This window comes from Scleropages formosus, chromosome 11, assembly GCF_900964775.1.
Source record: "Scleropages formosus chromosome 11, fSclFor1.1, whole genome shotgun sequence".
Lineage (NCBI taxonomy): Eukaryota > Metazoa > Chordata > Actinopteri > Osteoglossiformes > Osteoglossidae > Scleropages > Scleropages formosus.
The window spans coordinates 9,551,952-9,573,552 of record NC_041816.1 but is presented as its reverse complement, the minus strand read 5'-3'; the positions used below and the strand labels follow the sequence as shown (position 1 = coordinate 9,573,552).

Sequence of the window (21,601 nt, the reverse complement as noted above, 5' to 3'; positions counted from 1 at the left end):
AGTCTATTCATCTTCAACCGAGTGCCTATTTTATCTGCAAAACATGAATTTCTTAAAACCAGCACATTTTAAACTCGATATATTATTTGCATCCATCCAGTTTTTATTCAGGAAGTATGCAATCACAGAAATTTTCTATCAAATTAAAATGTAGTTGGGTTTCTAAATATGGAAAACAAATTAGAAATAATTCAGTCTGGACAAAGCAGCATCGTATTGTTCCTCATCATTCATTCATTGCCATTTTTTCACTAAAACAGAGAATACATTATGTACTAAGTAGAAATGTATTAAGCAGGAGTAATCCTGGAAATAGATCCACAACTCTGAGTTGAGTAAAATCATATATCACGAAGCTCCCTAACCTCATGTTTGAGAGCAAGATTATAACTATACCGATCGCTTGTTGTTTAACTGTCTTGTTGTACTGTCGTGGTTACATTCGTGCTGTACAGTATATTCTTTCTTTTTTTATTTCGGCAATTAATTTCCCAGTAGACTACTTTCAGCGTTTAAAAATGGCGCTGCAGGTGAACCCTTGTGGTCAACACTGCAGTCGATGTTATTCGAAGAGGGGGCTGAAAACAGTGAGGAGGATATAGAATGTCCCGGTTCTCGGTGTTTACCGGTGTACGCTATCCGCCCGTGGTCCTGCAGTGCAGCGATCCTTCTACACACGTTCCGGGGCCCGAGCAGCTCTGCTCTGCACGCTCTTCCCACACACGTTCCGGGGCGCTCTCCAGTTTTCCTGCCTTTTATGCTGCTTCCAGATTCCGGGGTTGTTTAAACCATTCGTCCCTGCGAGCGCGTGCGTGTATGTGTGTGAGAGCGCAGGAGTGCTTTACATCCAGCATCCACTTCTCTGCTTTAACGGAGGACCTTTGTTGTTATTGCTGTATTTTCCCCGCAGTCTGCTTTCGTTTTGCTGGTAAGTTGTCCAGGGTTTTTTCTTTATTTACTTATTTTTTTTAATTGTGTATTTCTTGTTGTTTAATAGAAGTGGGTCTCCAGGGATGCCCGCGGCTGAAGCGGGATGCGCGGGGCTGCAGAGCTCGTGCGCGGCGGTCGGGCTGCAGCGCGCGCACAGCCACAGGTACGGCTGAAGAAAGAGAAACGGCTTTTTTTCGGTGCCCTTCACACGCGGACAGGTTGTACTCTGGCTTGCAGGAAACGGAGGGCGCAGTGCGAGTAGCTCCGGCTTCGCTCGGCCGTGGGTCGTGTCAGAGAGAGAGCCGGTGATGTTCGTCGAGCGGGGATTCGCGTTCGCTCCGGCCAGAGCAGAGATCAGGGATCAGGATCGTGTCACTCCAGCTGTTACCTCCCCGCACATCGCGGCAGGAGCCAAACTGTCCGTCGCCGCAAACCTCGAATGATCGCTGCGTCGCGGCACCGCGACACATTTTGCGGACGAATATTATAATATGTACACCCCATCTGGAGTTATTAGTAAGAGCCTTTATGAAGGTGTCTGTGAGGATTATTAGCAAGAGCGCGCGGTATTACGAGCGGTACGTGCTCACGTGACCCGCCGGGGTCATTCGGTGGAGCAAAGGCGGATCATGGAGGAGGTGAATGATGCGACGTTGCTGGGATTTGGCAGCGAAAGAGTGATTGGAGACACTTGGGAACAAGGAGACACTCAGTGTGAGATCGGTGGCGAACACCGCAGGTAGACACAAAGCTGAAGAACGGGAAATGGAAGAGAAGGGACGTGAAGTGAACCGATCCCACCAGCAAATGTGAAGGAAAGGCAAAGAGACAAAACACAATGCAAATGGAATGGAGCCTGTCAGTGAAAAATGAATGCAAAGCCAAAGGGACACATCCATTCAGTGAAAGATGAATACAAACAAACGGGATGGATCCTAGCAATTAAATGAGATCATATAAGGAACAGACTCAGATCCTACCGATGAAAGACAAATGCAAAAAGAACGGATCCTATCAATGGAAGATGAATGAAAAACAGACATCCTAGAAGTTAAATAAGAGCACATAATGAATAGATCCCACCAATGAAAGATTTACTCAAAACAAACAGGTCCTAACAAGGAAAAATGAACGCAAACAAACTAGCAATGAAAGGGGACCACAAAAGGAACAGATCCTAGAAATGCAAATCTGATGGATCCTGTCAATGAAAGGTGAATGCCAAATGAATGCGTCCTAGCAGTGACAAATGAACACGTATGGTCACAATGAAAGATGAACATAGCGTGAACAGATTCTAGCAATGAAAGGTGAATGCATAAGGAACAAGATCCTAGCAATTAAAGCAAAAAAATAGATTCAACCAATGAAAAAATGAATATGAACAATCAGAAAATGAATAAATTCTAGCAATGAAAGGTGAGCACAAAATTAGCAGATCCCAAAAAAAAGATGAATGCAAAATGAACAAATCCAAAGACGAATGCCAGCGTAATGGATTCTTGCAGTAAAAGCAAAATGAATAGATTCTAGCAGTGAAAATGAAAGATGTACACTAAATGATCTTGCAAATGAATGATGAATATAAAATGGTCCTATCCTATCAATGACAGAGGAATGCAAAAGGAATGAAGTTGAAAAAATGATCCTAACAACGAAAGATGAAGTCAGAACTAAATTAAATATGAACTGACACTATGAAAGATGAACGAGTAGATTCTCCCAGTGAAAGACAAACAAACAAAAGGGATCTAGCAATAAAATATGAAATGAAATTAAATGAAATGAAAGGATCCTAGCCACTGTCTCAACAGTGTCATGCTTTGAGCCCAGTTTACTTGGGAGAAGGTAATATCCTGAGGAAAACAGGACAGATTGATTAAGAATCGTGGTCTGACTGGCTCTGTCCATGAAGCTACTAATCGCTGCTGTTGAATGATTTATTGTGTATAATGAGCTCTCAGCAGAATCTGGGTCTGGGGCTTTTAAGACTGTAGGATCCAGGACTGCATAGTTTACAGTATGGAACACAGTACTGATTGACAAAGATGAAATTCAACATAAATATCACACTTTCCTGCATTTTAAAATTTGACATAACTTCTCAGGATGGCAAGTACTTAACATGTCTTAATAGCTCTATTGACTAGAATTATAGCTGCAGTTTCCAAGTCAAAAGTATAAGTAATTTACTTGCATTTGTTTCAAGAAAGGATCTGAAAAACTTTTGTTGCGAGTTTTACCATACTTGGCAATTCACCTCTTAGAACTGTTACAAGATCTTTTGAATGGAACCAGATATTTATTAGAGTGAAAGATTTTCTATGGAACATTTATCACGTTAAACACTTGAGTTGAAAGCGAGTTTGTAGAGAGTTGTTGTGATGCAATATACCCATTACAACATAGTCTGTAGATTTATACAGAAGAAGCTGGTGTTCTCTTGTCATCGCTGGTATTTGCTTAGGTCGCAGAACTCACAGGTCACAACTCACCATGTGGAAACTTAATAGGATTTTTCCCCCTGCTGTATGTTTCTATTGTTCTCTCTTTGAGGTGTCGGCTACAATCAACGGAATCAGCGTGGTATGTTAATGGTATTTGACAAGGCTTGGCTGTGATGCCCAAGGCATTGGTTTTCTTTGCTTTCATGATTTTTTCTAATTTAGTGGCTATCCTTATGCTCTCTTAACAAAGCAGAGATTTCTTATGGAAATCCTGTCAATAGCTATGTAGCCAAAGGAGTGAGTTTTTCTGATGCTGAAAGGCCTCACGAGGGCTTTGTTCTGAACTGTACGTCACAAAAATAGGGCTCTCTGCTTAAAAACAAAAAGGATTATTCCTTAGGATTTATATGTAATCATAAGGTGAGATCTGAGCCCAAGGCAGGCCATCAAACCAAGTGTTTTCAGGTGATTTGCTTCTGGATCTAAAGACATCTTTTAAATAATGAATTGCAGTCCCTCGGAAAAGAAAACTAGCAGCTGCGCTTCCTTCCTGTTATCTACTGAATGACAGCCTGTCCCACAGCAATTTATTGAATTTAGTAATTGGTGGTAATGCAGCCTGCTGGGTTATAGTGCCATTCTTGGTCTCTGAATTGAAGACTGAAAGGTTTAAAGTTATTTGTTGCTCTCACATGTGCAATTAGGGGGACAGAAGCTGCTGTGTGACAACCTGCTGTAGTTCAGAGTAGCTGAGTTATCAGTGACAGACATTCCTGGGGTTGTGCCTCCTGTCAGGCCGCACTCTTTACTCTGTAGTAACTCTGCTCATTTGGGTGTTGTGTGTTTGCCAGTGGCACTGTGGGAAGGGTGGGGCAAAAACAGCGCTGCGAGGGCATGCTATGCCCACAGGGGATCCAGTCAAGCGTGTGATGCGGGGCTGTATGCTGTCATTTCTTCTTGCAGTAATGAGGAGGGACATGGTGGCAGCGATGGTAGTAGCAGCAATATGAGGAAAACACTGTCTTACTGATATGTTGGTCCAGATAGAGGGCACTGAGTTGTCGCATGACCACTTATTACACATGAAACAAGATGGAAGCCTGAACATGGTATCCTGCCCTGGAGAAACGGAGTTATCTGACGTAGAGGGCAGTACGCAGGTGTCGTCATCGCTCTGCTGCTCATCGGCCTGCTGCTCTCCACTGTCACTGGGGGCTGCTTTGGGGGGGAGAATTGCTCTGTAAGCTGCCGTTGCTCGCAAGTCATTGTCCTGCATTCATCCACTTTTTTTGCTCTTAAGCGGTCTGCTGTGTGAGACACTGCCTGATGACAGCTGGCCCATGGCGCAGAGGAGGGTGCCTGCCTGAGATGGGCACGGTGTGGCACAGCCATGCTGTTCCTCATAGTAACCCATGAAGAGAAGCAGTGTGCAGTGCTGGGGTTATATTTTGCAATTCATGTTCTCTTCCCTAGCCATCTTGCAACACTCTAAGGAGGTCTGGACCATAGATGCATACTGTGTTTCTGCTAATAGGACATTAAACATGAACATGGTGGTGTGCGAAGGTTATGTATTTCTGTTGATTCCACTGGATTTTATTCCCAGTTCAACTCAGCATGGACAGCTCACAACCTTTCTATTTCCTCACCATTTTCCAGTAGTGTTTCTTTGATTAATTAAGCAATAATGGGACAATTCACACACATCATCTGAAGCTGCTTGTCCCATACGGGGGTCACGGCGAGCCGGAGCCTAACCTGGCAACAGAGGACGTAAGGCTGGAGGGGGAGGGGACACACCCAGGACAGGACACCAGTCCGTTGCAAGGCACCCCAAGCGGGACTCAAACTCCAGGCACACCGGAGAGCAGGAAGCGGTCCAACCCACTGCGCCACCACACCACTGTGCCCCCCTAATTCTTAATTTATTTTTGTAATTGGTGCATGGTGAGTATCCAGGTATTTATACAAAGACTTCCCTTGAAATGGTTAAAGGTTCAAAAGTGCTGAAGTTATTGTTAGAGGAAATGCATGGATAAACTGTGTTTTTCAGCTGCCTCTTCCCACTGGCTGGGATGGGCACAGCGGAGCCCAGATGGATTGGCAAAGCTCTTCGGGCTCAGTGTGTAATAGGCTCATCTCTGCAATCCATTAAATGGCAAATAACAATTTCAGGGGAATTATGCATGGGGAGAAACATTTCACAGGGTGACAGTGCTACAGATACTTGTGCTTTTAGCACAGAAAAGCTAATATTTTCATGTGTTAAGAGTAATGCCCCAGTTTGTAATGTATTCCCACTGTTTGCCAGTGCTTCATAAGCACTTCAATTTAGCGTTTACTGAAACCTGAAGGCCTTTGGAATTTACCTGGTGCTCTGCAGTAATTCCCAGTGGTTTGATGAACAAACACACAGCAGTTTGACTTTAGTCGAAATGTGGGTGTAACACAACCACTGACTGTTTCACCCTGACTTCTGTTTTGCAGTGTTAAACCCCAACCATTAGGCTTCTCTGTCCTTTTTGTCAGCCCGCAGAATGAGTTTGCTGATGTGCTGTTTGACTGCAAAGTGGACACTCGTGCAAATCCTCTCACCAGGCTGCATTTTAAGCATCTGGTCGTTTCACCTTTGGTGCGCACCCTCCAGGGCCCAGTGGCAGCTGCACACACGAACTGTATCATAGGAAGTGTTGGAATTGCCGTGGCTGATGGCCTAATCACTGTTTACTTACATCCTGTTTGGAGCTATTGATAAGGAATATAGTATCACTCAAAAGTCACTTCCCAGAAACAGATTTTTTCTACAAGTCATTGGGTTAACAAGTTTGATCAGGGAATCTTTCTGCAGTAATTCTTACAGATGGAGGACACTTGTGGTTCACTTTGCTTTCACTGTTCTGTTCACTCTTTCTCTTAAGTTTTTCCAGGGTTTCCCAGGTGGTATTTTGCATATCTGTTTTAGCTCTGAAAAACTGTGATAAGGTCAACGTTTCTTGACACATTGCAGATTGGGCTGTTTTGGGAAGAGATTGAACATTTATAAGGCATAGAGGAAGGTATGGTAAACAGCACATAAACAAACCATTTTACAAGCACATGAAAACTGCATAGAGTAGAAGAGAAAGGTTAACTTTGGAAATCCCAGCACAGCTGAGTTTGAAGCAGACAGTGATTAAAAGCTTTGTTTGGTTTAATTTGGCTTTTCCTCCGGAAAATTACTTTGGACTTCTTCTTAACCTTTTTTCTTCACAAAGTTTGGGGGAAGGTATCTGTTTGTGCACACTTCTTTCGGAAACAGCAATTTTCCACTTATCAGCGGGGTGAAGATACAGACTCAGTCTCTGGCACAGCAGCACCTAGTCGAAAAATGTAATTACTCTGGTCACAAACACATCTGTGGATGGAGAGTGATGTGACTGGTTCTTGTACAAAAATAAGGCAGCACATAAATGGATTTTGCAAACATTTTACATTGGTCTGCTTGCTGAGCTGAAGCTAAATCAGGATTCAGAGGTGCTAATGACAGTTGTGACATATATTTGTGCACTGCTGTAATAATCTAAATAATGTAATAATCTGAAGTAATCTATTTCCATGATGAGGGTCAGGCCCAGGAATGTTTGAGGAGGAATTTTGGCAGCACGTTCACAGTTTCCATTGTATTTATGTGCGACGCAAGCTGTGGAAGTAACCGTTGAAGTTACAAATGCATAAGGTCTCTGTGTTGTCTTTTACACAGTAGACTCAAGAGATACTAGGTACTGAGAATGTTTTTGCCAAAACTTGGAGAGTTGGAGAAACCCACCTGTGGCCCTGCATCTTAGAATGGAAACGGAAATTAGCGCTCAAGCAGAATAGAAAGTAGAAAGTTGTTTTCCATTTTACCTTGAGGTATAAATTACTCAGTCACTTATTGTTTGAGGAGGATGTTTAATTTTTTTCCCTACAGTTTCTCCAGAAGTTTCTCTGTTTGGCATGAGAAGAATACTTATCGTTCTTTATTTACCTGACACCTTTTTCTAGTGTCCTGCACTGGCAGGTTTTATACTAAAGTCCTTTGACCTCCAGACCTTCCAAACACTACATTCCCTGCAGCCACCATTTAATGATGCATGCTGACTTTAGGTTTAAGGCCCAGCTACCAGCAGCAGAGGGATGGGGTATCTTGTTAAGATGTAATGAATGTTAGATACTTTGGAAATTCTGTCTCATTTTTCACATATTGCTTTTTTACCAGTTTGGAATTCATCAGAACTAATATGACAGTGTGTTCCCATGAGGCCCTTTTTACCATCAGTAGATGTGATGCTGAGGGTAAATAAATGTTCAGTTAAACCAGCCTCTCACTCACACACACACACACACACACACACACACACACACACACACACACATATACATGACACAGAGCTCTGAAATGCAATTTAAATAGTGTGAATTATCTTACCATGATGCCAAAGATGTTTAATAGTTTACTGAAAGTCTTCTGGATAAATCTGGACTCGTCGTGCGGAAGCATGTATGTACTCCTACTTGTCATGCCTCAGAACATTAGAGTTGTGCTTTGAAATGTTGTGCTTGTTTTCCTCTTTGAAAGATGACGTAAATGTCGACACAGGCTCTTTTGAGGGCACTGCTCTACAACGGGATACCTTTGAAGCTGCCTCTTTTCCTGGCTCCTGCAAAGCGTGGGTTCGCTCTCCTAATGTCCTCACACAACATTAGTCATATTCATTACGTAGAACACTCTACGGCAGCCCCGCACCCCGCCCCCAGCACTCTCCCCTTCTCCTTTGTGCAGCTGTCAGTCATAAAGATCCCTGGTGTATGGTTTCAGACAAAAGGGAAAACAGTTTTTCCTTTGTGGAAAAGATAAAACTGTGTGTATGTATACTGTGTATGTAGATTTCTAATATAAATGATCGCTTTACTTGAAAGATTTTGCCCTGCTTTTTGAACACAGTCCCAAGCTTGCAATTGTAAATGGAGAACATAAAGTCCTGTCAGATTCCCTGTCTTAATGGGCCCATTGTAGCCCACTCCCAAGACCAGGGATTGGACCCCTTTTAGGAGGAGAGGTGCAATCATGCAGGCTGATACCCTTTGGTCTCCACGGTGACTGGGGTAAAATGTCAGTGACATAGGCAGAACGCATAACTCCATCTTGTTCTGCCCTGTGGAAATAGCTTTTAGCTTCACGTCTTGGAAGCTGACGCATCCACTAGAGTGCACGGTGAGTGGCTATCTGGGAGAGCAGCGGATGTGTCTGCTGGAGATATAAGGAGGAATTAAGGATACTCCAGCTTTGTATTTCTCCTTTCGTGGCATCAGTGGGAAGGGATCAAACTAGATGGAGTTTTGAAACCACAATTGTTCATTCCATTGGCCTGAGTTGTGTCCCCATCTACCTTGTGGTCTCAAAATAAAATCCCTTCCCATACTTTATGAGGGCCAGGCTTCGGAGGGACATAGCCCAATGGCACAGCCCTGTCAGAAATAATGGTTTCCAGCATGCACATAGTGGTATGGGGGCTGCAGACCAGTTTGTCATGCTTGCTGCTTCCCTCCTGGCCGGTGTGAAGCAGGACTGGTGGACCCTGGAAAACGAACCCCACTCTGCACTGCTGTCGCTTTTCTCCACTGCTCCATAATTTGCTTGTTACAACCAGATTTATCCCCCAATATGTCTGTGTAATTTAAGTAGAACGAATGTGGTTATTGAATTTTCAGAGCCTTAAGTAACCTAAATGCAGATCTCTCACTGTGATCTGTAGGCCAGTGTCTTTTTCAGTATGAACTGATGGCCGTGTGTTATTTCAGATCCCTGTACATTAGCATTTAAATGAAGCAGCTCTGTTTCTCTGAGTTGGGGGCTTTTGTCTCTCTCTGAATGAGTCAGACTTTTGGGGAAAAAGGAGAAAATTGAAGTTCCTTACTGGTAGAGAAGCTCTTCGTTCATGATTGCATAAATTATGAATTGGAAGGGGGGGGGAATACAACACCGACATCTTTAGTTTAGTTGCTTATTCTGGTCCCACGAAATATTTTTTCAGGTCATATATAGACTCTGTTTATTTTTGAGTCACATGTAAATGTGTCATTTTGTTGAACAAATGCTGGGTTTCATTTTTGCATGATTTCACAGAGAACAATCCAGTTGTAAAAAGCTTTAAAGTGTGCTTAAAATTTCAACTAAAACAAGTTAATTAACATAAAGGTGCAAATTGTTTCTTTTGCATTAGCATCCGAATGCCATGGATCTCCAGTAGTGGATCTGGACACTCAGCAGAAGAACATTCCGGGCACCCTTTGGAGTGAGATGGCAGCATGCTGGCATGCTGGATAAATGGAAACTCAATACGAATGGCTGTTAAATGGAGCCATTTTGTTTCACATGCTACGTTTTGGTTTTTTGGTGATGGCTGATGTATTACATGGCCTGCATCTGTGTACCAACGTGTCTCTAGGAAAGGTCTGCTGTGATAGGCTGAGAGATGTGTGGAAATGCTGCTCTTGCTGCCACACTCTCTCTGGAGCCCTTTCTACCCCATGTAGTTCATTTGCATTGGCTACCGACAGTTGCTGGACCTGTAAGTCAATTTATTGCCATGTGCTTATGGCGGGTCATAAACAAATGCGTTTATACAATAAATACTGAATTCTGAATCTGTGTTGGTAAATTTCCTACGAACTGAGGATGGTACAATTCAAATGTAAGGGTTTGTGTCTGTGTGTGGTATCATGCTGTCTGTCTCCTCCTAGACATTTGCTGTGTGTATTTATGTGTAAGGTACCACTCTGTCTGTCTGCTTGAGAGTAGCACTGCAGGTCACACAAACGACTCTCCATCTTTGTGTGCTGCCACAACGTTCCGTCATTACTCCCTACCCGTACATCCCTGAATGCCTGTGGCTGGCCCACTCACTAGGTATCCTATTTGGATGAGGAAGCTATTCCATTAGCACTTAGATGAAATGACACCATCATGTTGGGAGAGGGACAAGAGCTTGTGTTCATGAGCTGGATGTTCCCCTCCTTTCCCTCTTCATGTCAAGAAACATGAGCAGTGTATTAGCGCTCACAGGATGCAACTGTCTTATCTGGGTTATGACAGATGTCAATCCCAGCTATAAAAAGCTCACTTTCATAATCTCCGTGTTACATATTTCCACACCTTGTATAAAGAAGTTGGACTTGAACTTTTGTGAAATCCAAAGAGGTCAGAGCTTAGCTATGTTCGCTAAGGGGCCAAGTATGCATTGGAATAGTGGCGCTTGAAGGTAAGGCTGATGGTTGGAACATTTTTTACTTCAGCCCATCACTTTGACCCCCTCACTCGCCAATTGTTTGCTAAAAGCATTAAGATAAATAATTCACACTTTGAATGAGGAGCCAGGTAATTATTATACTAATTATCATTATCGTAATCATTATCATTATGGTTGTTTGTGGAGTGTCGTGAAAATTAAGTTCTCAACATCACTCATTACTTTCTCACACCACAAACTAGCTACAGACACCTCATTGTGTTTTATCCATGAATAAATAACTTGTTTACTGGTGTTGTTTAAATAGGGTTTTGCAAGTCATCAACCCACATGCTTGCCATTCAATCCCAGATCCATGTTTGGAGTAAATGCAATTTGAACTATATTTTGATCTGCACCTTCTCTGCACTGCCTGCACAAAGAGCCCCCAAGAACATCCTCCAGCCTTCTGCACTTCGACACTTCTTTCTCCACTCTTCACCTGGCCAACAATCTATCTGTTTTTTTTTTTTTTTTTTTTTTTTTTTGCAGAACTGATTCAGCTTTTTTTGGTTCAAATATTGTTTTTTTTTTTCCTTTTTTTAAATCTCTGCTGGGATGTTATCTCTCCAGGGAAGAGGATATTGATTGGCAGCACATGAAGCTGGAGCAGAAAAACATTAGGAGGTTAAGGAGAGCAGGACCTGCTTTCAGATGAAATCTAGTTGAGTGTAGTATCTTTGAAACCCGTCTTGCAGGCAGGCTTTACATGAGTAACTCTTTGGTACCTCAGTCGCCTCTCCTTTATTTGGAGTACTGAGAGTAGGACTGGGTTTTGCTGACTTACGCTGGACAAATTTCCATTATGCAAAGTAATGTAGTTCTTCCAGAGGCCTTTATCATATCTTTAGTCACCATTTCTGTGTTTTTCATTTTTTGTTTCTTTATTCATTTTTGCATTTTTTTGTAATATTCTTCTGTAGACCTGCACACGGACAGACAGATCTCTGCATTTACCTGGTATGACCTGTTCAGCACCATGGACAGGTCAGTCATGTTTTTATGGTAAGTTTGACTTGGTGTGGGACAGGGGAAGCTGCTGATGACGAATGACATTTTCACAGGACAGTTTGGCAGCCCTGACGTGGCCATGTAGATGGTAATAGCATAGCACTTAGAGAGATGCACTTTCAGGGGGCCATCAGGGCAAAACAGTCATTCAGCTTCTTCACAAGAAAAGCCTGTTGTCACCCACGAGTTCAGGTAAATCCCAGCCTGGGTGCCTGTGCATCTTAATAAGCACTTATGGCTGTTGTTTTTGCTTGGATGATGGCAGCTTTCTCTCCTTTCACAGCCCACCATCGACTCTGAGACGGCTCCTTGTAGTATGTGGGCAGTTTCTGCCCTGGCCGCTGAAGCAGTTGTACAGGATAATAATTACAATGAATCACTATGTGCTGCTACATTTGAATGTGAAAGTTCTTAATGCTTGCTTGTGTTTATACAGCGCCACAACTTTCCATCTGTGTGACTGTGTATTATTGCTCACGAGAAACAGCATTTTCAATCGGCTTTGTACAGTATATGCAATTTAAGTAACTGTGTCACACCTGTCATTTAAATTAGGGTATAATGAAAGTATAATTAAAGTATAATTACGCCATCTAATCTTTACTAATAATAGTATATCCAGTGCAGGGTCATGGTGGTTTGGAGCCTAGCTTCAAAACAAGAGGGTATGAGGCAGGGTATGCCTTGTACAGGATGCCAGTTAATCTCAGTAATGTAGCATAAAAATATATGCAAATAATATTCAGTAATATTGCGACACCCAAAAAGGCCAAAAGCCAAATTCTGTTCAAAGAGCAAATATAACTTTTCCAGAGCTCCGTAAAGATCTGGCTGTTTGCGTAGGTCAAGATCTCATCATTTGGGTGTTTTCTTTCCCTGACTCTGCTTGTGTGTTTTTGTGTCAGATTATTAATAAGTTGACACTCATCAAAGCACAGATGCATTTCTTTCCTGTGCTTTTCATGCATGTCTGTGTGTCAGACAGTGACAAGTAGCGTGGGTGATTTGCTTCTGCAGGAAGCAGCGCTCCAGGATAACCATGTACAAAGACTGGAAGGAGAGAACAGGCAGTGGACACCAGTGTTTAGTAGCGGTGTGACTCTTTTATAAACAAACAGTGAGATTCATACATAATGCTGCTTCTGTTCACCTCCCTAATGAAAGACTATATTCTGTATCCACTGGGAAATCACTGCTTTTGAGTATCAAGGCACAAATATTCATCGAAGAAGGGCTGCTGAGCAAATCAATATCTGGTTTGTAGGTAACTGTCACGTATGCCTCTACAATTGATCGCACTGCAAAACAGTTGATATTGGCTCTGAGAATTTTCTGAGAAGGGGTGAATAATCTCTTTCATACAGGAAAACTTTTGCAGTAAATATGTCTTGCGCACCTTAAGAACAAGTATTACAGTCATTGGCAAGAATTTGTCATTGGTAATTTATTCATAATGTATCCATGACATATAGAGACCTGTAGATCTGACACAAACACCCATATAGCAAAAATGTTTCTTAATAATGTAGATGGTGTGTATGTATGAGTGATTATAACAGTTTGAGAATGAATTAATCAACACTACAAATCAGTGTGACAAGTCTATACTCTTTTCTGTCTTACAAAAGTCATGCCTGTGCTGACAAAGCCATCAGACAGTTGAGAGCTGTGCTTAAAGACATTGTTGCTGATGTTTCCTTCACAGACCAGAGGCACAGAGGCCCCACGCAGAACACAAGAGCACCTCAGTTAAGAATGTGAGAATCAAACAAATCAGGGTTCAAAACAAGAGGACCAGAAGTACCAAAGGGTGCATCGTCTTGGGGTGCCAAACCCAAATTAAACTCTCCAGATTGTAACAGGGGGAGGATGGTGCCTTGCTGTAGTGCCTCTCTCAAGATACAAGGTAGATAGCATCTATTGTTTTTATTTCAGTTCAGTTTTATTTGATGTTTATTGCTCATTCACACGGCTTTAAATTACACTGGAACAGTTCATGTACACGAAGGGCTCTGCTGGGAAGCAAACCAACAATCTTCAGGTTTCAAGTTCATGTGTATAACAAGTCAGCTGCGACTTTGTGTGCAGTGTGTGGACACAACTGCGTCTGAACCGAATCTGAGTAATGAAGTAAAACTGGTGCTGAGAGGCAGCTGAAGCTTATCCACCAAACTTCATGGCTTCACAGACTTTCCACATGCCTGCGAGGTGTTTTACAAGGACTAACTGTTTTTTTTTTAACCTCTGCAAACCAGGCTCATTCATCCTGATGAGAGAATAAGGAGCCCAGTTAGAAAAGAGAAAAGACAGACAGAAACAATAACACTAGTACCAGAAATACTGTACAGCACATCTCACTTTTCATCACCCTCATTTTAACCATAATCAAGTCATCAAATAGAACTTAATGAGCAGATTCCTAATGGACGTTTGTCTCTGAGGAGCGGTAAACAGGAGAGCTGGAAGGATCATTGTGCTGGAAGAAGCCATTACAGCTTGTTTGGGATGATGTGCTAAAGGGTTTCATATCAAGGGAGAGTAAATGGTGATGAACAGCACTATTGGGACCTGTGGTTGGTGAGCTGTCCTGGCTCTCATGTTAGCTCCCTGTCCTGTTGGATGACTCCCCCTCAGTAGGTTCTGCCATGCAGATTCTGTAGTGTTATGGATGCTGTTGCAGGAGCTCCTTTCGATGTCATTAGAGAAATTCTGTCTGTATGTCACAGAAAGAGTTCCTTGGCTGGTAGGCGATAGACCTTGATTCCGTTCTTCACATTTCAAATGTCCGGTCTCTTGCGACAGACTACAGCAGATTGGGTCCTGCTTTTGGAAACAGACAGGTGGCAATATGAGCCCTCAGCAGAGAGTTGTGGAGGTGGCACTACTGGCGTTGCAGCAATGGCTACAGGCCATTTTCAGGAGCTTTTCTTGCCTTTCCTCCTCCTGTTAGAGTGTCTCTCTGATGCCTCTTTTCTTTACTCAGATGGTGGTATCATGCTGCAGTTGTAGAGTCTGTTGGCATTTTCACAGAGGACATTGCTTTTCATGGCCAATTCCTTGCCTCTGACCAGAGATGTAAGTGATTAGAGCAAGTCAGCACACAATAGCTGATCCGTTTCCGTTATGGTGCTCCCCTTGTGCAAAACTGTGCAAATTACCATGTGGGCAACATTTGTAACTCCCAGTTGTTTGTGCTTTATTCCAGCCACACAACAACAGTGAGTTTATGTTTGGATTGTCATGGTAGTATGTGCATTTCTGTACTCTGATGTGTACTTCATTCACTGTGTGTTTGTTGAAACTTTTACAGATGCATCTGCAGTGCCTGTCAGTGCTTGATGAGTGAGGATTTTTTTAATGCAATATTTGATTACCATAAATTAAAAAAAGGAAAAATGTATTTTCCAGTTTTGTTGTGAGAACAGGCACAGCTGTGCAAGAACAGAGTCTATTTGGATGCCATTTAAAGGTTAAAATGCTGTTTTCACGTCAGGTAATCATGAGTACAGAACATTCGTAAAAATCAATGCGTACGGACACAGAAACGTTGTTTTTTTTTCATTTTGTAACAGCTTTGAGAGAGAACAAGTCTCTGGATATAAACAGCTCTTGAATCAGAGAGAAATGAGCTCACACAGATCAGGGCAAGTGAAGCTTGTCATGTCTCACACTTACCAGGTGTGATGGCTCAGACCTAGATGGCCTCTGTCACAAAGTATTTGTAATAGCAGCCCCCATGCCCCCACAAGAGCTCTAGCCTCATCAGCAAGGTTTGGCTGTATTTGTTAGCCAGGGTAGCCCCGGCCTGGGACATTAGATAGGAGGACTGCAAGTCCTACAGCGAGCGGTGGTATGTACCTCGGTTGTTCTGATGTTCACTGCCTCAACCCCAGTGCATGCCTAGCAGGCCCACACCCCTCTTTTTTTGTCCATGTCAGTCATCTGGGTTGAAGTGCCACTGCCCATGTTTTTCACCTCTCTTCTGCAGTCCCCAGAGACAGGTGTAATCTCTGATTTCAAAACTCCTCATTCACTCAGAAGATTGTTTGGCGTTCAGTGTCCTTGCTGTGGGACATGGTCCTGGACAGCCATGCTGTTGAGTCAGTGAAGAGCCTTGCTTTGGAAAGCTCAGGCTCCAGGCCCTGATGGCTCCCCAAATCTGCAAGGGGTCCAAGGTACAGACCCAGCATTTCACATACTGAGTTCAGCTTTGTACACCTTCCTCCAGTTGTCCTCTCCCAGGGCCCAGCAGCACATCAGCAGAGCTGTTTTTCCCCATTTAAATAGTGCATTGTGGGCTGCCAAAGGGGCGAGGAGCCAGCCTGAGGTTGAGTGCTGACTGCAGGGGTCTCTCAGTCCTCTGTCTCCATGGCTGCATAGCTCATTGTGCACTGAGCTCATGTTCCCCGCTCTTCACGATTTGCTGTTGTGTTATAGCGAATAGCAAGCTGTCCATTAGTGGCATTAGTTAAGCACAAGAATTCTTTATCAGATGGGCTCTTCAGCCACTGCAACCAGGGAGGGCTGGAAAGCAAAAAAACATTGGCAGATTGTGTCTGGGTATGATTAATACACCGTTTGAATTGAATGACTTTCTGTGACATTGGTGAGTAATTTTTTGGAATACTTTGCTTCTGCATCTTAGAGCCTGACCTTATTGTGTGCAATGTGTCATCCTAAGAAGTTTAACAGCAACCAGAAGATGATGTGTGTTTGTGTACCATAAAGAAAGGGAAAAATACAAAACAGCTTGCCGTGTGAAGCGTATGTGTGGGTCCACGAGTTCCTCTTCTTCATACTGATGTAAGCTGGACCCATCAGCATGGCCACCCTGTTGCCATAAAGCTGAGCAGGTTTCTGGATTCAGAGAGCAGCACAGTAACACGATGCTGCATCATTATTGTTCACTGATAGCAGTAGAAGACAGAGTGATAAGGGTTCGCTGTGGAAGACAGACTGCAGGGCCAGCATGTCACACTAGCTTATGTCCAGAGCTCAACTGCTGAGCCAGAACTGGCCCCTGTCCTACAGCAGGCGTCCATGTGCGTTCAGTACAGTGTAAGGCTCAGCCCTGGAGCGATTGGGTGGTGGTTAGAATCCCTTTCCTCTGTTGATATCCCACTAACCCTTTCAGGCTTGTAACTCATTGCAGAAGTGACAGCGGCTGTCAGATTGTCGTTTTTCAAACGATGTCATATGCTAGGTTGGGGGGGATTTACAAAATAGACCACCTTGAAAACAAATTTTGGCTTGTAAAAATGAAAATACTCCCATGCCTTTTTGGTTAACGTTGTGTGTGTGTGTGTGTGTGTGTGTGTGCACATTTTTATATATATATTTTATTTATATATGTATGAATAGTGTGAGCTCTGAGAATGGTAACAAATAGTAATGGAGAACATATGACATGTCAGCCCACTGAGGGGTACAGATCTTTGCAGTGCAGTGTTAAATTTTTTGGTTTGTGGTCATGCCTGTGGTTTATGAACAGCTGCTTTGCAAGTTAAATGTTGTGAGGTGTTACTATATAGGTAATGAAATCTTCATCTTAGTCATAATGAATTCAAATTGACTTCGTAGTCTTTCCTGCTTGTATTTGGGATGAGCATCCCCCAGAAGAGATTTTACTCTTTACATTTATTTCATTTAGCTGACTCTTTTCTCTTGAACTCTGACTTACAGTCAGATTACAGTTATTTACCCAATTATACAGCTGGGTAATTTTATTGGAGATATCTAGGGTAAGTACCATACTCAAGGGTACTACAGGCAGAGGTGGGGATCAAACCTGTGGATCCAAAGGTAGTAGCTCTAACCACTACGCTATGGGCTCGGCTCTAAGAAGACTTAGGAAACCCAGAAGTAATTGGGAAAGAAGGGTAGGGTAGGTTTTGGTGCTAGAATGGTAGGGAATTGAGCCTGAAAGACAGCAGAAAGCTCTACTCCAGACCCAAGACCGAGCAGATATGCTAATACTATGCACACTGGACCTGAGGACCAGCATACATTCAGACTGCAGGCCTGTAATCTCCGCCAAAACATTCTCCCACCCCCGACCATCTGCACATTACAGATAGAGCCAGAGCATGCCTGCAGTTGGCTGCCCGGGAAACCAGGATGGAGCCTGTAGCCAGTTTGCTATTGCTGCCTTTGTTCAGCCATTGAGTCGCTGTAGCTTCTCTGCTGTCAGTAGAGAGTCTTTGTGCATCATTATCATTCCCTCTTAAGCTGCCCTTTAAGGGACTCAGAGTGGATGACGGCTGTAATGTACCCACAGTGCCTCAATCAGCTTAAGTCGACGACACCAAGGGTGAACTAATGGAAAGGCAACCGCACCATCATTTCCCCTGACGGTTGCCCGCATGCTGTCTGAGTCACTGCAGTGTCACCAGAGCTTCCCCCTTCATCATGCAGACAGCAAGCATCCACAGAAACCTGTCTCATACACATCCCGTGAACACCCCGCAGACTACCATGTTCCATCACAGGTAAAATGTGACCCACCTTTTAGGGCAAATTACCTTGGCCAAGAGACAGCTATAATAGAGAACGTACCAGATGCCCTGAGCACTAAAACAAACACGGGGACAATTTAATGTTTCCCAGCATGCAAAAAGGTTTCCTATGCAGGGCTAGTCTTGTTGTGGAGGGTAATAGGAATCCTGTTCCTGGGGGAGACAGAAGAGAGTGTGATACCAGGCCTCTGTTCAGCTTTGGAATGGGAAGTGAAATTTAAATGCAGTTGTCTTCTTAAGTGAATGGCAGTTGATGCTCTAACAGACACTTATTCAGGCAGCTACAAGCACCAGCATTTTATTATTTATTACTATGGACTGGGCCGGAACTATCCTTTCAGATTGACAACCTGGAATGGGAGGATGTTGGGAGAAACTGACATTTATGCATCTGTCATTTTTTGGCCGTCACCCGTGTGCCAAAAAGCATTGCTTTATTTGATCTCACCCTCATGTAAAATTCCATTCAATGATCCGCACAAAGAGGCCAACTCACGCTGCCATTCATCATATGCCTCGTTTGGACAGCTGATAGGAACGGGGCGTTGGCAGCAGCGGGAGAACGAGAACAACGCTGCATGTTTGGAGTGCAGTATCCAAAGGTTAGGAGAACGCCAGTTCGCCTGTATTCACCTTTTGTACTCAGCCATGTTGTTCCACTGCAGCAGTATAGATGTGGAGTGTAATCTCATCTTATCTCTTAATGTTTCCGCTGCTCTCAGCTTCATTACTGCACTGTCGCTCGTGTCCACACATGGCAACTTGTTATCCCATTTGTTGTCTGTCCGCCCTGTTATAGCCGCTTGTCCCCTGTAATCTTTGTGGTCGGCTCAAGGTGTTTACTTCCTTTGAATCATGTATATTATGGAGGTTCTGAGAAACAAAAAGTTCACTGGACTCCCTCGATTTACTGCTCTTGCTCGAGAATGAAAACATGTTTAAAACTTGATTTTTCCTTCTCTGAGCCCTTGAGGCCAGAAAATTACAAGTTAGTGGAATATCCATCAATTCAGTTAGATATTGCAGGCTGTAATGGTACTTGGGTCAGAGTCAGCATGAAGAATTAAATCCATGAAACCAAGTTTATGAGCATGATTTTTGCTGAGGAGTAATGCACGTTCAGACATGTGGGTGGTATGATTCTGAATTACCACACTAGTCATTTCAAGTGCTTGAATTTCTCCTGTTAAACAGCATAAGTGGCAAGAACAATGAAGTGGCCTCTTCTGTCTGAACAATTAGCTTGAAATAAACCAGTGTCTTAAAGCATCTTTAATGCATGAAATTCAAGTGTTGTCAATGAAATCTTCTGAAGTGCTAATAGTCTGTCCATTTTTCTAAACCTGCACTTCAGTAAAAGATTAAACCTGTTTATTATGACCAAAAAAAAAAAAAAAGGTCACATCAAGGCTGAGGAGCCGTCCCACTATGGGAGGTTTACAAACATTTATGTAATTTGTTTTTAAGATGACATTTGTCCAAAGTGTCTTACATTTGAATACTAAACTGCTTAAAATAATTTTGATAGTTTCAAAAGCTGAAAGATTTCTTACTATAACAGTTCAGATACAGCTGCTACACATGATGAAGGGTACCGCAGAAGGAGCCAAGATTAACCTACTAAAAGCTGAGCAAACCCTCAATTAAATATTGTAGTCTAGCGCTTTAGCTTTTTCCTGTAATGCAGCTGTTTGTGCCTTTTGACAAGTGTTTCTAATGGTGCACAGTGTGGATTCACTACTTCCTATTGTATGCATAAGGTGATGTTCTTTCATTTCTTTGAGTGCTTTGGAATGTCTGACTTTTTTTTTTTTTTTTTTTTAAACATTATAAGCCTTTCTTTTACAATCTCCAGTTGGACCACCAGAGTTACGCTCTTATCACCTTTGCCTATCATATTTGCAGGGATAGAGTGGACAAACACAAAACACAAACAGCGATCAAAGCAAGCATGTAGTACAGACTGAGCATCCCACTCCTGTGATGAACATCATTTCCACTGCTGTATATTCCTATTCAGAGCATGATTTTGAATTTTTGGAATGAGAGCACATTATTCCAAAATAAGACTGGGAAAGGATTTCATCATGTAAATTGAGTTCCTATCTTTATTCATCACATCATGTCCAGACAGTAGATACATATGCATTATAGCAGAACTAGCTGTATTTATTTGCTTGATTCTTCTTTGTCTCGCAGGATGGTGTTAAAAGGAAAGACAGACAGGCTAATAAGTGAGCCCGAGTACAGGGGAGAGCCGTCATTTGGGTGAGGTTTCCCCATGGAGCAGTGTGTTTGTCAGGGTTATAGGCGTAGTGCCATGCATGACATCCACAGCGGCAGGTAGGCATGCACCTCTCATCCACACACACACACACACACACACACACACACACACACACACACACAGAGTGTTTTTCCAGTACCTAACAGTAACATCCCAGTTCACTCATTGAATGCAACAGCTGCTGTTCCACAGTCCCTGTGCTATGAAAAATGTCTATATCCTGTATGTGTAGACATAGCTGCTATTTTACATATTCCCGTTGCCTTCCCTTCATTGCCAGGACTTGCATGGCTACCTCTTTCATAGACACAAGGTGGTCGCTTATAACATAGCCAAAGCGAATACATGTCCCTGTCCGTTGCTTCGGCGCTGTTCTCCGTCTGGCTTCCTGATTAAATCCTTCTGCCCATCATTTTATCCCTGTTCACCTGGAAGCCTTCCAAAAGTACCATGTTGGCTAGAAGCTTTACTGTAGGTGAGAGCTAAGAATAGTTGTAGCGAACATGGAGCTGGCCAGGGGAGTCCCAGCAGTTTTATGCTAATGTGACCTCTGGCTTTTCACTGACAAGTACATATAGTAAATTTGAAGCATCAGGTGGCTTGCACTGCTGAAACTAAAAAGCTTTCATTTAACTTCAAATTTCATTCATAGTAATTAACTATAAACTGTAGTTACAGTGATTAGACTGAACAGGTGTAATTACAAAATGTGATTTCCTGTGTTTGTCACAGTTAAGTGACAATCAACCTCAGTCAAGTATGTCCTGTTCAGATTTTGCATATTATTATTATTCAGCATTGGGTTTATTCTCTGAACTTTGCTGCATTTATATGTGACAACATGAACATTTTATGCTGAATGTAGTTGTCATATGGAGGGTCACAAAAGCTGTTAGGGGCAGTAACCCTTCCTTCTGTTGTACTTTTCTAAATTTCTACTTTTCCACTTGTGTCCTCAAGTTAACTTTAATTGGAGAATGTGATGTTACCCAGCTTGCTATACTTACTGTGTTTTTAGGGAGTGTTGGTATAATTGGTTCCCAGAGGAAGGAAGCCTATGCTGGATGCCACACACACTCAGTTAGGTGGTCCTTAGTCCAGCCA

General features: G+C 42.9%; 1 protein-coding gene across 1 annotated transcript in view; it reads left to right on the top strand.

The window, feature by feature from the left end:
* The first annotated feature begins 777 nt into the window (after positions 1 to 777).
* LOC108926703 (amyloid-beta A4 precursor protein-binding family A member 2-like) overlaps positions 778 to 21,601 on the top strand; it is a 55,955-nt gene continuing 35,131 nt past the window's right edge. Inside the window, exon 1 of the mRNA XM_029256046.1 lies at positions 778 to 928. The gene's annotated coding sequence lies outside the window, so the exon portion shown is untranslated. The remainder of the gene's footprint in view (positions 929 to 21,601) is intronic.